This window comes from Polistes dominula, unplaced genomic scaffold (genome assembly GCF_049000335.1).
Source record: "Polistes dominula isolate Pdom_NZ unplaced genomic scaffold, Pdom_raw_medaka contig_11, whole genome shotgun sequence".
NCBI lineage: Eukaryota > Metazoa > Arthropoda > Insecta > Hymenoptera > Vespidae > Polistes > Polistes dominula.
In genome coordinates, this window is record NW_028301154.1 from 2,181,133 (window position 1) to 2,199,463 (window position 18,331).

The following is an 18,331-nucleotide window of genomic DNA, read 5'->3' on the forward strand; positions in this document are numbered from 1 at the left end:
AGAAACGGGAGATTAGTATATTAGAAGCTGAAAATCCTGATCTAAAAAATATGATTAAGACATAAACACATAAATACATTTGTATAAAAATTCATCTAAGCGACTAAGGACTCTACAAGTCATTTGGTGAATAATGACTTAAACAAGCGAATGAAAAAAAAAAGTTACCCCATATGAAACAATTATAGCTTCGAGGTAAGGTTGTATTAAAAGACTCTAAAATAATGATGGATATTTTTTGCAAACCTCGGACGACTCCTTTCATTAAGTTGGCTGTTCTAATGAAAGAACTGGGCTTTGAGCCACCACTTAACTGCCAAAGTCTATCCGTCGCGAATAAGTTTGTCTTCTTGCTCATTTATTTAAAATATCAAAGTATTAATATATCAAAATTAATTTCGATTAGATAAACTATGTACGAAGCAATGCATGTAAGACATTTATTACATGCTTTTATAAACGTAATAAAAAAGAGAGTGCATTTATAAATTGCATTATGAATTAAATGAATTTAACCGATGAGACAAGAAAACCTATCCTGAACTAATAATAAAACATACAATAAAACATATAATAAAATATACAATTTTCATGAGTAACTCCTAAAAAGGAATTACTCATGTGCTCGTCAATAATTTATTTAAATAATTACAACCAGTAACTCGTGCCGATTTGGACCTTTCATCCTCGGCATGATTGAGCACTGGAGGGACTTTAAATAAAAACTCATGGTTTAAGAAGTTCTGCGATGGCTCCAAAACACTCCTACTTCGCAGCAAATATTGTAGTCTGACCATGGAAGACGATACTCGATTTGCCATTGAAGAAGATCCATCGAAGAACCACCAAAAATCCATCGAAGATTCATCAAAGATCCATCGAAGAATTCATCCAACATCTTTGAAAGGAAGAAATTCCATGGCTATGTCTGTAAAATAAAATAGAACAAAACGATAAGTTGTCTAGAATATTATCCAAAATCATATAAAATAAAATCGAATAAAATGTAAATAAAAATGAATGCTTACAATGCATATCAATGAGATGCAGCTCTATTGCACCATGGTAATGCACCTCGCGTGAATCTAACAACGCGGTATAAACGAAAATAAGAAACTATAGATGAGTTTCTTATCGCGAAACCGAAATTTTATTATACGACGAACAACACTGACTCTAATTCGCGTTTGATTTTAACTTATTACTCGCCCGATCACTGATTCTAGACTGCACTAATTCAAAGACTGCATTGCTCGCAGTCAAATGCAAGAACAAAAATTTCACTCCTGGTCACTTCACGTGGGCCATTCGTGCACGATTGCAATCTGAAACTGAAATAAAAAGCAATACTATTAATATCATTACTATTACAGAAAATCATTAAAATTTTTAAGGAATTATTTAATAAAAAAATATACTCACTTTAAATCTTTATTAATGAATGCACAATTGGTCTCCTATCCTTAGGATGACGATGACAATGCACAAATAATGACTATAAAACTGCATTACATTCAATTAATTCAATTAACACTAGATTTATGGACTGAGCAAATTTGATTCATTTCAAACTTTTTTGTTACGTATAAATAAAATAGAAATATTTTAAATTAATTGTAATTTAATAAAATTTAAATTTAATTAACTTTAAAGTAGAATATTTTTTTTAATTATATGGTAATTTTTAATGCTGCAATGAAATATACATAAATATTAATTCTTTTCCTCTATCCACTTTTTCATTTAAACAACGTTTGTAAATTTTTAAATAATAGTGAACAAATCTAGTGTTAAACGAATTTTTAAATGAATTTAATAAATAAAATGTAAATATATACCATTCCAACGATGATCTGAAACACAAATAAAAACAATATTATATAAATCGTTGTTATATAAAAATTTTTATAGTTATTGAGAAAATGCTCAATAGAAAAATATACTCACTTTGATAGATGCAGGATGAATGCAGGATGGGTATCCTACCCTTAGGATGACGATGAGCACAAGTTTAAACCGAATAAAAGAAACTTGCGAGTTTCTTAACCGAGCAAACGAAACTTTAACATACGACGATCAACACTGAATTTACTTGTCGACTTTTTTATATTTTATTTTAACACGATGCAACACACGAGAACCTCATTGCCTACGCGCTCGATTGCAATGATTTTCTGAAACATAACAAGAAAAAGAACAATTAATATCATTGTTGTAATAAAAATCAATTGAAATTATCATAGAAATGTTTGATAGTAAAATATACTTACTTTTAGTCTTCATTGATGATTGCAGGATGGGTATCCTACCCTTAGGATGACGATGTATAAAATAAAATTAAATAAAAAGTCTGAAAAGAGCTGAAACATACTAAAGACTATATTACAATATTTCCTGTAAATCATTTCTGAAGGCAGGGCACACATTAAAACCATTGAATATTTTTGATAGAATGGTATTCAAGTTATTAAATATTTGTGAAATTTATCAAAGTATGCAACTATTTGCTTGCTAAATTACATACAAAGTATGTAATGCTAGTAAAAATATTAATTAAAAATCTTTAAAGTTGTCTAAATAAAACAGTAATTGTATCAGCAAACTCAATAAAGAGTAACATAAAAAATAAACCAGATTTTATACCATTCTATGCAATGAAAAGCTTTTTAAACTATTAAAATCAAAACGATAACGTTAGAAATAAAATTATTAAATAATTTAATACGATTTATTTTCGTAGATGTTGTCTCGTTGAAAGATAGAAGACGAATACGAGGTACGTTACTACATAACCTTGGTAGAGGAGATCTCGGGAGTGTCGAACGTTCGGCTATTATACCTATGTTATCGGCTGTTTACGTTTTGTTGTCGGAAATTCGACGAAGAAAATTCCTCGAGAAATTCCTGGAAATAAAAATACACATTTATAATAACTTATATGTAGAGTGTATTGTTTTCTTATTCTTCTTCTCTCTCTCACTTCTTCTCTCTCACTCTTTCTGTAGTATTTCTATATGCTTATATGCTTATATTTAAAAATAATAATGCTCACCTCGCCGTACATGGAGAAGATAAAAAAAGTTGCCACAAGGTTAAAATATTAGTGAATTCGTGTTATAACTCTTCCCATGCTTAGAAAGCTAAAAAATAAAAGTAAAATATGAAAAAACTCACGTATAACATTCGTTATATATAACACCATATATATAACAGGAAGGTGTACGTTAGATAATTAATTGAAACAATTACCTGAAATTAACGGGATAACAAAATCCGCTGCAACACGTATACAGATGACAGATTAAAAAATTCGAAAGATTCGCCATATTGCAGTGTATAAAACAGGCGCATAAGACTGGCGCGAAAATACTGCATGCGCGAAAATGATGCGTAGTAGATCTTCTTTCCACCTATAATAAAGAAAAATTTCGAAAGATTAAAAATACGATATAGAAGCATAAAAATTGTCAAAATATACTCAAAAAATCAAAATCGATCCTTTTATCCTTTATATATTGTAATAGAAAGGTGTGAACCTTACAAAATATCTTTTAATTACCTGATTTTAACGAGACGATTACACTCCGATGTGTTCTCCACGAAAGACGCCATGAAACTAAAGAATTCGGACGAAAGCTTGGCTGTGATTGGCTAATTCATTTTTTTGAACATGAAAAGGGTCCTCACAGCTTCTTACACGGACAGAATCTGACCTTCTTTATGACCACGCTGGTCAAACTACATATGATAATTTATTTATTAAATAAATTAAAAATCATTTCTATTTTTCTAATAAATGTACACAACACTTATAAATATTCTAAAAATAATGAATTGAATAAAGACAATGTAGACATTACGAAAACTTTGTCGTTTCGCATAAAAGAATACAATCATATAGATGAGAATTGTCGATATAAAAATGTCTAATATAAAATGCAGCATATGAAAGAATAAATTGCCAAAATCTGTATCAATAAAGAATCTTTACAATTTAAATACTTTCCGATATACATAATTGTTTTAAATAAATTTACAATAACGTTTATACACGATTCACACGAAGATCATTCTACATGATTTTCTATGCTATAAGATCCTACATTCTCTTTATTCTATTCATTATTTTTAGAATAATTATGAATAACGTGTACGTTTTATTTCTAATCGAAAAAAGAAACATAAATTTATAATATATCACAATTATTTTCTATTTAATGTACCTTAAATCCTATGAAATATTTAAACCAATGTATATGCATAGAAACAATCTGAAATGTAATTAGAGAATATTAGAATGATAAAATAATTGTTAAATAAATAATATAAGTGCATATTGTTATCTAATAACTTATTACATATGATCTATGTACCTTTCTCTTCAAGATTCACCTTTTAACTGAGGCATTATCCTCTATAAATATAATTTTATTTTAATGTTGTCTATATGACTGTTGGAATGTTATGGATGTTGGAAATGAATATAATATCCCAAATATAAAGATTATTATAAATTAAAACTATGCAACTGTATCATTTTTTCCTTCTATTGTAATTATTATAGGGCTCTTATGCAAATATGACATCTAGTTTTACATTGTCCTGTAATAAAAGTAGAGTGTATTAGAATGATAAAATAAATGTTAAATAATTAATATAAGTGCATATTGTTATCTAAAAACTCATTACATATGATCAATGTACCTTCTTTCTCGAGATTCATTTTTAGACAGAGACATTTTCTTCTAAAAAATACTTTTTTTAATGTTGTTTAGGTTATTTTTCAAATGTTGCCCATTTATGCAACACAAAAGCATTCAAAATAAAGAGAAATTTAGATTATAACTCTCTAAATTTTACACTTTTCTCACTGATATTTTACACACTTTAACTTGTAAATATAAAAATAATGAATAGAATAAAAAAAGAATGCATAATAAAAACATTATCTCATTGCATACGAGAAAATAATCATGTAGATAAGAAACTTTTTCAAAGAAATTAGTAAAACAATTGACAATCTATCGCTTGCCAACAATATAAAAGTCCCTATTATCCATATCGATAATGTAAAAACGCGCCTTTATGATGAGGATTTATTTTTATAAGGATGGCAAGCGAAATATTGTCAATTGTTTTACTAAATTCTTTGAAAAAGTTTCTCATCTACATGATTATTTTCTCGTATGCAATGAGATAATGTTCTTATTATGTATTCTTTTTTTATTTTATTCATTATTTTTATAATGTTCACAAGCAAAGTGTGTAAAGTATTATATAGAGTGAAAAAAGTGTAAAAATAAGAGAATTATAATCTGAAATTCTGTTTATTTCGAATGTTATTTACGTTGCATACATGGGCAAATTTGGAAAATAACCTAAACAACATTAAAATAAAATTATATTTATAGAGGATAATGCCTCAGTTAAAAGGTGAATCTTGAAGAGAAAGGTACATAGATCATATGTAATAAGTTATTAGATAACAATATGCACTTATATTATTTATTTAACAATTATTTTATCATTCTAATATTCTCTAATTACATTTCAGATTGTTTCTATGCATATACATTGGTTTAAATATTTCATAGGATTTAAGGTACATTAAATAGAAAATAATTGTGATATATTATAAATTTATGTTTCTTTTTTCGATTAGAAATAAAACGTACACGTTATTCATAATTATTCTAAAAATAATGAATAGAATAAAGAGAATGTAGGATCTTATAGCATAGAAAATCATGTAGAATGATCTTCGTGTGAATCGTGTATAAACGTTATTGTAAATTTATTTAAAACAATTATGTATATCGGAAAGTATTTAAATTGTAAAGATTCTTTATTGATACAGATTTTGGCAATTTATTCTTTCATATGCTGCATTTTATATTAGACATTTTTATATCGACAATTCTCATCTATATGATTGTATTCTTTTATGCGAAACGACAAAGTTTTCGTAATGTCTACATTGTCTTTATTCAATTCATTATTTTTAGAATATTTATAAGTGTTGTGTACATTTATTAGAAAAATAGAAATGATTTTTAATTTATTTAATAAATAAATTATCATATGTAGTTTGACCAGCGTGGTCATAAAGAAGGTCAGATTCTGTCCGTGTAAGAAGCTGTGAGGACCCTTTTCATGTTCAAAAAAATGAATTAGCCAATCACAGCCAAGCTTTCGTCCGAATTCTTTAGTTTCATGGCGTCTTTCGTGGAGAACACATCGGAGTGTAATCGTCTCGTTAAAATCAGGTAATTAAAAGATATTTTGTAAGGTTCACACCTTTCTATTACAATATATAAAGGATAAAAGGATCGATTTTGATTTTTTGAGTATATTTTGACAATTTTTATGCTTCTATATCGTATTTTTAATCTTTCGAAATTTTTCTTTATTATAGGTGGAAAGAAGATCTACTACGCATCATTTTCGCGCATGCAGTATTTTCGCGCCAGTCTTATGCGCCTGTTTTATACACTGCAATATGGCGAATCTTTCGAATTTTTTAATCTGTCATCTGTATACGTGTTGCAGCGGATTTTGTTATCCCGTTAATTTCAGGTAATTGTTTCAATTAATTATCTAACGTACACCTTCCTGTTATATATATGGTGTTATATATAACGAATGTTATACGTGAGTTTTTTCATATTTTACTTTTATTTTTTAGCTTTCTAAGCATGGGAAGAGTTATAACACGAATTCACTAATATTTTAACCTTGTGGCAACTTTTTTTATCTTCTCCATGTACGGCGAGGTGAGCATTATTATTTTTAAATATAAGCATATAAGCATATAGAAATACTACAGAAAGAGTGAGAGAGAAGAAGTGAGAGAGAGAGAAGAAGAATAAGAAAACAATACACTCTACATATAAGTTATTATAAATGTGTATTTTTATTTCCAGGAATTTCTCGAGGAATTTTCTTCGTCGAATTTCCGACAACAAAACGTAAACAGCCGATAACATAGGTATAATAGCCGAACGTTCGACACTCCCGAGATCTCCTCTACCAAGGTTATGTAGTAACGTACCTCGTATTCGTCTTCTATCTTTCAACGAGACAACATCTACGAAAATAAATCGTATTAAATTATTTAATAATTTTATTTCTAACGTTATCGTTTTGATTTTAATAGTTTAAAAAGCTTTTCATTGCATAGAATGGTATAAAATCTGGTTTATTTTTTATGTTACTCTTTATTGAGTTTGCTGATACAATTACTGTTTTATTTAGACAACTTTAAAGATTTTTAATTAATATTTTTACTAGCATTACATACTTTGTATGTAATTTAGCAAGCAAATAGTTGCATACTTTGATAAATTTCACAAATATTTAATAACTTGAATACCATTCTATCAAAAATATTCAATGGTTTTAATGTGTGCCCTGCCTTCAGAAATGATTTACAGGAAATATTGTAATATAGTCTTTAGTATGTTTCAGCTCTTTTCAGACTTTTTATTTAATTTTATTTTATACATCGTCATCCTAAGGGTAGGATACCCATCCTGCAATCATCAATGAAGACTAAAAGTAAGTATATTTTACTATCAAACATTTCTATGATAATTTCAATTGATTTTTATTACAACAATGATATTAATTGTTCTTTTTCTTGTTATGTTTCAGAAAATCATTGCAATCGAGCGCGTAGGCAATGAGGTTCTCGTGTGTTGCATCGTGTTAAAATAAAATATAAAAAAGTCGACAAGTAAATTCAGTGTTGATCGTCGTATGTTAAAGTTTCGTTTGCTCGGTTAAGAAACTCGCAAGTTTCTTTTATTCGGTTTAAACTTGTGCTCATCGTCATCCTAAGGGTAGGATACCCATCCTGCATTCATCCTGCATCTATCAAAGTGAGTATATTTTTCTATTGAGCATTTTCTCAATAACTATAAAAATTTTTATATAACAACGATTTATATAATATTGTTTTTATTTGTGTTTCAGATCATCGTTGGAATGGTATATATTTACATTTTATTTATTAAATTCATTTAAAAATTCGTTTAACACTAGATTTGTTCACTATTATTTAAAAATTTACAAACGTTGTTTAAATGAAAAAGTGGATAGAGGAAAAGAATTAATATTTATGTATATTTCATTGCAGCATTAAAAATTACCATATAATTAAAAAAAATATTCTACTTTAAAGTTAATTAAATTTAAATTTTATTAAATTACAATTAATTTAAAATATTTCTATTTTATTTATACGTAACAAAAAAGTTTGAAATGAATCAAATTTGCTCAGTCCATAAATCTAGTGTTAATTGAATTAATTGAATGTAATGCAGTTTTATAGTCATTATTTGTGCATTGTCATCGTCATCCTAAGGATAGGAGACCAATTGTGCATTCATTAATAAAGATTTAAAGTGAGTATATTTTTTTATTAAATAATTCCTTAAAAATTTTAATGATTTTCTGTAATAGTAATGATATTAATAGTATTGCTTTTTATTTCAGTTTCAGATTGCAATCGTGCACGAATGGCCCACGTGAAGTGACCAGGAGTGAAATTTTTGTTCTTGCATTTGACTGCGAGCAATGCAGTCTTTGAATTAGTGCAGTCTAGAATCAGTGATCGGGCGAGTAATAAGTTAAAATCAAACGCGAATTAGAGTCAGTGTTGTTCGTCGTATAATAAAATTTCGGTTTCGCGATAAGAAACTCATCTATAGTTTCTTATTTTCGTTTATACCGCGTTGTTAGATTCACGCGAGGTGCATTACCATGGTGCAATAGAGCTGCATCTCATTGATATGCATTGTAAGCATTCATTTTTATTTACATTTTATTCGATTTTATTTTATATGATTTTGGATAATATTCTAGACAACTTATCGTTTTGTTCTATTTTATTTTACAGACATAGCCATGGAATTTCTTCCTTTCAAAGATGTTGGATGAATTCTTCGATGGATCTTTGATGAATCTTCGATGGATTTTTGGTGGTTCTTCGATGGATCTTCTTCAATGGCAAATCGAGTATCGTCTTCCATGGTCAGACTACAATATTTGCTGCGAAGTAGGAGTGTTTTGGAGCCATCGCAGAACTTCTTAAACCATGAGTTTTTATTTAAAGTCCCTCCAGTGCTCAATCATGCCGAGGATGAAAGGTCCAAATCGGCACGAGTTACTGGTTGTAATTATTTAAATAAATTATTGACGAGCACATGAGTAATTCCTTTTTAGGAGTTACTCATGAAAATTGTATATTTTATTATATGTTTTATTGTATGTTTTATTATTAGTTCAGGATAGGTTTTCTTGTCTCATCGGTTAAATTCATTTAATTCATAATGCAATTTATAAATGCACTCTCTTTTTTATTACGTTTATAAAAGCATGTAATAAATGTCTTACATGCATTGCTTCGTACATAGTTTATCTAATCGAAATTAATTTTGATATATTAATACTTTGATATTTTAAATAAATGAGCAAGAAGACAAACTTATTCGCGACGGATAGACTTTGGCAGTTAAGTGGTGGCTCAAAGCCCAGTTCTTTCATTAGAACAGCCAACTTAATGAAAGGAGTCGTCCGAGGTTTGCAAAAAATATCCATCATTATTTTAGAGTCTTTTAATACAACCTTACCTCGAAGCTATAATTGTTTCATATGGGGTAACTTTTTTTTTTCATTCGCTTGTTTAAGTCATTATTCACCAAATGACTTGTAGAGTCCTTAGTCGCTTAGATGAATTTTTATACAAATGTATTTATGTGTTTATGTCTTAATCATATTTTTTAGATCAGGATTTTCAGCTTCTAATATACTAATCTCCCGTTTCTCCCCCCCATACTTTCTGCGTTCTCATCTATGCATGTGCCCAGGTGTTACACGTATGGGTGAGAAACAGTTAGCGTGGGTTTAGTTTTAGTTTTTTCCCCTATTGGCGGCTGTTATTGTGCTAGTGATTGCACGATGTACTTTACACCTGTGTGTGCGTATTAGGTAGTGTGTATTGTACATCGTTTCGCGATATTTTTTATTCATTTAATACATCATTAAATACTCAAAGCACTACTTCCTCATATCACGTTTCTGTATTCTTATATTTATATTAAATATTTCTAATTTGTTTGATAATCTCGTTTGCATAGTATAGTTACTGCATTTATTTGTGGAAACTTTGATATACTTGTATATTACTAGTATGCATATATATGCTAGTGTATACTTGTATTTTTGCTTTAGTTTTTTATGCAATAATCATTAGCCTTGGCAGTCGATTACAGCAAAACGTACGTATACCCATTAGCATATAAGTTTAGAAAACGTGGTTGAGCTAGGGTGTCGGAGGTGCCCCGGGGCATGCTCTCTAGTTTAGGCTTTTGCACCCTGGTGGTATGTGTGAGAACCGTGGAGTGAGTGGGTGGGTATGTATGTTTTTTCTTAAAATGGGTAAAAATATGGGTAATAGGCAGGCAGGTAGCATACTTCTCTGAATGAATGTGAAAACTTTAATTTTAAGTAGGTAGGATCCAGGAAAGGCATTAGACTTCTTGCTTCCACTCCGGAGTGGAAATTCCGCCTCCTGGCTTATACAGAATTGTTACAAAATTTTATCATCTCATTCTATTATGCTTGATTTGTTCATTTATTTTGTGACTATTCTGTGATCTTTATTATGTATCATGAATTCAAAGGTATTTGCAACCATTTAAAAGATTTATTTCTACTTCGATTTTACCTCGAACGAGATAGAGTCGAATCAAATTCGCAAATTCTTTGATGCATTTGATACTTAGTTTTAAGTATTTCAGGATTAGCACTACGCACTATCGCGATTTCCTCTTACAACTAGAAATGTGTGATATAATTAAATATAACTAATTAATGAAATAAAAGTATTGCAAGAAAGTGCATTACATTTATTGCACTATTTATTTCAATTCGATTTTATTACTCGACGTTAAAAGTGCGAAGTGTTATTAGGTCATCGAGGGAAATTATTATCTGCTTGGACATTCGATTAAATGTTCTCGTGTATGGTCAATGAACTCTAAGTTCATTGGTGGTCCACGAGGTAGAAAAGTGATCGCGAAATGTAAATTAATTTTGTAATAATTGAGAATTAGAATCATAACAAAATACGAGTTTATTTGCAAAATTAGTATGAAAGATCTTATCTTGCTTGCACGTAGGAAATGTCCAAATGCAGTTTTCAGGGAATGAAGAAAGAAGAGGCTTAATGCCGAAGAGGCCCCCACTTAATTGTGGCTCAAGAGGGCAACTACTGAGACTATTGAGTTATTTTCAAAGGTTCAACAGCAAGTTTGAACCTTTAGAGAATGGCTCTCTAGTCATATTTTATATTTTATTGTTTTACTTTTTTGCTCGTCATTAATTTCTAGTTGTAATTGGAGATGATGGACCATTCCATCTCCTTGAGACACCAAGTTCGTGTCTAATCGTCAAAAAGATGCATATGTGTTTAGTTAGTTCGAGTCAAAATATTTAAATTTTCCTTTTATTACATTTTTAAATCTAATTTTTATCTTTTGAATATTAAAGTAATCTCTCTTTTCTTTTTTTTATCTTTAAGATTTTTCACTATAATCGTATTATATTAAACTTGTAATTTTTCTTTTCTATAAAATAGTAGTTTAAAAGTATTTTATAATAATTAATGGATTTAATTTCTTTTTTCTATAACTTAATATGTTTTTTCCCCTTTTCATATATATATATTATGTAAATGTAAAATCACGCGTTTAAATTTAAAATTATTGCAACAGTAGATAGACACTTGATAAAAATAAATAGAGAATTCAATTGAAAAGTGCATCTGCGAATTGGACGATTTATATGTCAGGCTATTAGTGTATCACTTGACTGTATGATTAATATAGTTTTCTTTTTGTTACAGGTGATCTTCGTTGGATTTAACAACAAACCAATGACTGCATTTTATAATATATGTATAAATGCATTTCTGAAGGCACACATAAAAACCAAATATGACATATACATTATTTGTGAATATGCATCCTTTTCTAATTCTATTCCCCATAAAAGTTAATATAAAATACTCTAAAATACTTTTTTCCTTTTTGTCGAGAAATAGGCATATATCAGTGACATCAGGGACATAGACACTGCTGCTAATCATAAAGGACTACACTACTACAGCTAAATAATGGTAAGGATCGAAAAATTGATCACAAAATAGATTTTAAACTGTTTAGAAAAGATTAAATGCAACATACGAATATAAAACTATAATAGTTTTGCGTTAATATACAAAGAAACTTATCCAAGAAACGTCTTCACATTCGTTTGCACAATCTTGTATATACAGTCTAAGCATGAAATTGGAAGCATTTGAGTACGATTTTGACCTTTTTCTCAATGTAAGAGTATCAGAGTTTCGTGTGCGCGCGTTCGCTCATTCATTCATCCCCTTGGAGCAGTAGACGGCAACAATGGGTTCTCAGTGACACCCTCCGTATTCGATAAAAGCAGCTTTCCATTCACCTAATCCATAATTACGTCGCTGACATAGGAGTCACGGATTCTCTTCGCAGACACACGATATCACTGTGATATAATACTCTTTTTTTCGCCTTTTTTCTATTTTCTATTTTTGTTGGTCTTTTGAACTACTCAATAAACAATCGTCACTAGACGCCCTTTTTTATCTGAAACGTTTTAATGCTGTTAAATTTTCAATTTACTTGATAATATTCGTTTATTAACGAAATCTGGAAGGAGGGAGGACTTACAAGTTAAGGCAGAGGGATTGGTTGTTTAGATGATGGAGTAAGGAAGAAAAAGGTTACACTACGAGTTACAGAAGTTTCATGGGAATATCAGGGATAAGCGTAATTTGCTCTTCTCATATTTTCTCACTCCTACGTTCTTTTGTTGTTGCGTATAATAAGTTTGCCTAAAGTTTTCTTTTCGTTCTTATTCTCACAATGTGGTAAGATCCGCGTGTGTCCATCTATATCTTAACGTATATATGTTTTATCTCTAGCAGAAGAGTTTCTTCTTCCTTGTACCACTCTCATCTTCTTCCATTTCCGTCTCGCTCTTAGCCTCGCGTAAATAAGCGAGCGAGCGAGCGAGCTTTTTTTGCACAATATGTTGCGGGACCATTACTTAGCGTTGGAGAGAGGAGCAGCTTCCGTGTGCAGGGGGAGGGTGGCTCTTACCTAAATAACCACTCAGTCACTTGCAGACCTAGACCGTAGTAGAGAAGGGGCCGTCGTGGGGGAGTGGGTGGCGTTGCCACCACTGCCGTTGGTGTCGACGTTGTTGCTAGTGTTGGTTTAGCTAGTGTTGGTGGTGCTCGATGCTAGGCAGGGGATAGCCCCGTTACGTGATGTAAGAGCAACCAAGCATCCAGAAACCACCCCCGCCAGATTAACGAGACCATTCTCGGATTGATTTCTCGAGAAACGCTAGTCCGTTAACTTCGATATCCCCGTGCCACTATGGCCAAAGAGACTTCCGTTCGACGATCGATTAGAGAAAGAGAGAAAGATAGATAGATAAAACGCGTTTCTTCCTTTTTTACGTTCTTGCGTAGAAGATCGTGCGCAAGGATATTCTTCGGTGAAAGATGGCAATCATGCGAGTCAAGGGGGTGGGGGTTGGTTTTCGATGAAAGAGAATAAGGAGAGCTAACGTTTCTCCTTTTATATTTTATTTTTATTTTTATTTTTATCTTTATATTTATTTTTCTTTCGTTTTTCTTTACCTTTATCCTTCTTATTCCTTGATCTCTTTCCGCTTCGAAGGTGATCGATTAATATCCTCTTTAGTTTTCTTTTTTTCGTTTTTTTTTTTTATTTATACCACTGGCAGAGTGGTATACCGTAATCGAATGCATCAATAATGGAGAGTACTACTTCGGATGTAAGAGTCTTAGCTGGACTTAATCGTAAGCGGCACTTGGCGTTCCGAATGTATTCGATTAAATGTTAATGAGACCGAAGAGAAAAAGGTAGAGACATCGTTCTCTTTTTCTGTAATAGTAGTAGTACAAGTTGTTGTAGCAACAGAAGTAGTAGTTGTAGTAGCGAATATACAAGAAAAACCGCGTCCTGTACCTTTGCGCAAATGTTGAACTCTTCTTTCTTCCTTCTTTTTCCTCTGTATGTGCGTGCGCGAGCGTGCGTTCACGCTTGTGCATGTGTGTGTTTTTCTTCTTCTTTTCTCTTTCTTTCTCTCTCTCTTTCTCTTTCTCACTTTTTCCCTATTTTTCTTTTCTTTTAACGGACTAGTACCGAGTAACGTGCGTCCTACGTTGAAACTTAATTGCAATTAAAACAGAAAGGTTCGAGGAACGTTCATTATGCTCGCCCTTTTTCCGGCAATTCATAAAAACGTTGTTCTTCGACGTCGAGCACGTACTTTCGCACTAATTTTCTTCCTCCTTTTTTTTTCTGTTGTTGTTGTTTTTGTTTTTGTACTGGATTTTTTGTTACACTTTTCTTCTTTCCTTTTCTTGTTTTTTTGTTTTTTGTTTTTTATATACTTTTCCCATCTAACATTTTTGAACAGAACGAGGTGAATTCATTTTTACGAGTACCATAGTTGCATCTTTTTTTGAGTAATCGTACAGCTTCAGAGAAGAAGAAAAAGAATAATAAGAAGAAGATATCGAGCTTCGAATCCCATTTATAAGAAACATTCATTCCTCATGCGAAATGGAGCTAGGTATGGCAACAGGAAGGGGGTGTCTATTCGCGATTCGTGTTTGTGCGGTTAGGTTTGCGATGGAGCGTAGAGCGAAACTCGGAAATCTCGATGCAGACTCCCAGTTCTCGGTGGCGTAAATAGAGAAAGCGAGAGAGAGAGAGAGAGAGAGAGAGAGATAGAAACAGACGGAGGTGGCAGCCGAGGCACGTAATGGCGTGTCGGAGTTAACCGGTTGATAACCATCGGTTATAATTAACTCTGGGCCAACCAGGGTACAAGCCGAGCCCGGTAACTGCCAGCTAGCACGTTGCCGCACCCCTCACTTTAACCACCCTCCTTTCTACGTTACGTTCTCCTTCCTACCCTACGCAGAACATCGTTGTCCCTTTAGCGTTTGTACGAGCCCCCTTTACTCTGTTCAATATCGTTGTTAGTAGAAATACTTTCGTCTAAAAGACGTTTTCTCATGTCCTTGTCTTTATTTGCTTAAACCAAAAATAGTGATCTGTTTAGATGGGGAAGCATTTTTCTTTTTTTTTCCTTCATCTACTTTATTTCTCTTTCTTTTTAAGATTCTAGATGTTCAGATTCAAGAGTAAATGTATTTTGACTTCTCAACATTGAGAAACTTGGAAAGGCATTGAAGAGATCTCTTGGAGTATCTCTTTCTTTCTTTTTCTCTCTCTTTCTTTGCTTTTTCCTCTTTACGAACGTTCTTGCCAGGGCTTACTCTTAGTGTCGGTAAAACTGCTTGCCTTGGAAGAAGAATACATGGTGCATCGATGAAAAGTAAAAGGGTCTAGGAATGGAAATCAAAAGGGGAAGAATAAGGTAAAAGTTAACGCAAGAAGGTTTTAAACCCTTTGCGGACTACCGCCGCATATATGCGTTCTTCGTAAACCATCAATCTGGTCGATAAACTCTTATATGCATTCAGCGTAAAAACAATTGCTAAATTTAAAAGATGCATATTACATATGTGTATTATTGTATATGTATTTATTTTCTTGAAAATTTGTACGTGTAAATTTGTTCAGAATTTGATATTTTGCGTGCTATGAACAATGACAAGGTAGAAATGTGTATTGGCAAATTGAAACGATTATTGATTGGTTTCGAAGGATCTATCAGCAAAGGGTTAATCAAGGGCTTATTTTTAAAACAAAAGTAAATATACGTACGAAATTATAATATAGTCTTTGTCTAATTGACATAAATTGCACCGCTTGCGGCACGTCTTCCACCTTAGTGTACCGACTTGTTTTTTCTTTCTTTCACAATCGGTGAAAAGAGAAGAAAACAAGGAAGGGAGAGAGAAATACTTCTGAGGAAGTAAAGAGATCGTTGAAACTCTGGCACGGGTTCACGAAGTATCCTCCACTCGTAGCGTAGCTCGAGCAAGAGCTCATAATCCCTGCCCTTTCTAAGGTCTCCCTGACCAAACGATTCGATTCCATTCTCGATCCTCGATCAAACGTTTACTTTCTCTTTCTCTTTTTTTCTTCTCTCTTGATTTTCTATCCGTCCGTTTCAGCTGGCTACTTTAACGAAGCGAAACGGGCTAACCCCTCGTTAAATAGGACCAATCCCAATCACTTTTCTCGGCCGGTTTCGTAATTTGCGCTAACGGGAAATAGAACATACGGAAGGTTGGAGGAATTGCGTTTCATTCTTTTTCTTACCACTAAGAACATAGGGTAGTAGTAGAATAAGAATAAGAAATAAGAATGAGGATAAGAAGAAGAAGAACAGAAGGAGGAGGAAGAGAGGAAAAGGGGTAGTAAAAAGGTGCCGAAAAGCCAAACTCGAACGCGGAACTTAGGCCGTGCGCAATCATCGCCTAGTCTTTTAATTTCCTATATCGTTAAGTATGTGTGTAACCGTGTGTGTTGTCGGTTTGTGTGTACGACAGCACGTAGAACGTGCGAGAAAGCATAGGAGAGAGAGAGAGAGAGAGAGAGAGAGAGAGAGAGAGACAGATAGACAGAGAAAAAGGGGTTTACTCGGGAGGAGAATGAAAGATCGAGTAACTGTGCGTTCGTGTATGTTGAGAAGGATGGAAAGAGACGAAGGGGTGTCCGAGGGACTAAGGGAGAGAGAGTTCGCTCGTGCGCGAGGGTCGGTACGGAGTGGTAATTGGCTGTCAGGGCTTCCCAGTCCTACCAACCACCCAACAACCTCGAGAGATTGGTATCGCTTATAATTAACTTCTCCGTGCCACGAAGCCACCGATTCCGTTGGCGTCGACGAACGAGAATGTGTATGTGCGTGTTCATGTATACGTGTATGAGAGAAAGAGAGAAAGAGATAAAAGGAGAGAAGAAAAGATCGTGAAAGGCGAGGGATAGAAAGGGAAGGGAAGGAAAGGGAAGGAAAGGGGAGGGAAGGGTAGAAAGAAAGAACGGTAACTCTGAGAAAGTACTATGAGAGAGAGAGTGAAAGAGAAAGAGAGAGATGGTGGAAGAAGACAGTAGTGGTAATACATAAGGGGTGCTTGGTGAAGAGAGAAGAGAGACGAAAAGCACGAACGTTTGGCTTTCGGTAAAAATCGTAAAGGCTGCCGCAGAGTGATATACGAGAGAGGAGATTACTTCAGCGATGTATACGCTCAATAAGGAAATGCTGTTTCCACCGATGTAGTACGTAGTAACTACAGACATAGTGAAACCCACTCCCTAGAGAGTAGCGTGCTTTTCGTTAAGTGCCTTAGATTCTAGTCGCCGATGAGTCATCATTGGAATGTAACACGTACCTCTTAAAGTAATTTGATAGAGTGTAGGTGGTAGTTTTCAAACAACTGATGTCCACGATTACATTCGATGACATTAGGAATCGGATCGTAGGTACAAATGGAAAATACTTTTATTAGTGTAGTTTCTTTCTTCTTATTTTTCTTGTTCTTCTTGTTCGGTATAAAGGATAGCGAGGTGGAGGTTGGCTGATGATTTGAGGCACAGGATTCTCGGGAAGTTGTCGGCGGTAACTAGTTTTCGAGCAGGTCACCCCAATTAACGTTTCCACGTACCTACAGGACGGCGCCTTGTACACCCCTCTTTACTTCGTTGCTCTTCCTGAAGCTTCAGTTTGCTTGCGTTGTCTCCCTCTTACTCTCTAGTCACGTCCGTTACACGGGCTCGCGCTACGTAACGCGCCAGTCAGGTTTCTCCACTAGTGTACCACCACTACCACCATTACTAGTACCAGTAACCAGTACCGCCAACTCTCCCTTACCGCCAAACGCCAAGTCTTGCAGAAACTTATAATTGCGAAAGGAGCCGGCAATTATAATTGCCTCCGGCCGTCTCCGACGGCTGTAATTATCCAAAAAGCTGTGGTAGCCTTGCGCACACGCCTACGCGAACTTGCACGACGTAGAGGACATGGAGGAGCAGTAAAAGAAGAAGAAGAATAAGAAGAAGACAGCACGTTTTTCCCGAGGGATACTGTCAGGGAAATAAATAGGCTTTGTTCTTTTTAATGGCGAGTTGCTGGAAGAGAGGACCTTCCTTAAAAAAAAAAAAAAAAGAATGAAAATCTTCGCATGAAAACTTTATGGAGGCAAACGTCTAGATGAGTACTTTCTTTCTAACATCGGTTCTGAGGTACTTCTCTTTTTCTTCTCTCATGATAGATAGATAGAAAG

General features: G+C 33.1%; 2 long non-coding RNA genes across 2 annotated transcripts; one reads left to right on the forward strand and one right to left on the reverse strand.

Moving 5' to 3' along the window:
* Positions 1-3,739, reverse strand: LOC149030568 (uncharacterized). Its single transcript, XR_016178585.1, has 5 exons — positions 3,560-3,739; positions 3,250-3,410; positions 3,053-3,140; positions 1,948-2,904; positions 1-1,853 (listed from the first exon to the last, which is right to left on the reverse strand). It is a non-coding gene; the product is annotated as an uncharacterized LOC149030568 (long non-coding RNA).
* A 2,347-nt stretch (positions 3,740-6,086) lies between these two features.
* LOC149030569 (uncharacterized) lies at positions 6,087-13,690 on the forward strand. The gene is made up of 6 exons (XR_016178647.1): positions 6,087-6,266; positions 6,416-6,576; positions 6,686-6,773; positions 6,924-8,405; positions 8,497-8,799; positions 8,900-13,690. It is a non-coding gene; the product is annotated as an uncharacterized LOC149030569 (long non-coding RNA).
* The last annotated feature ends 4,641 nt before the right edge of the window (positions 13,691-18,331 follow it).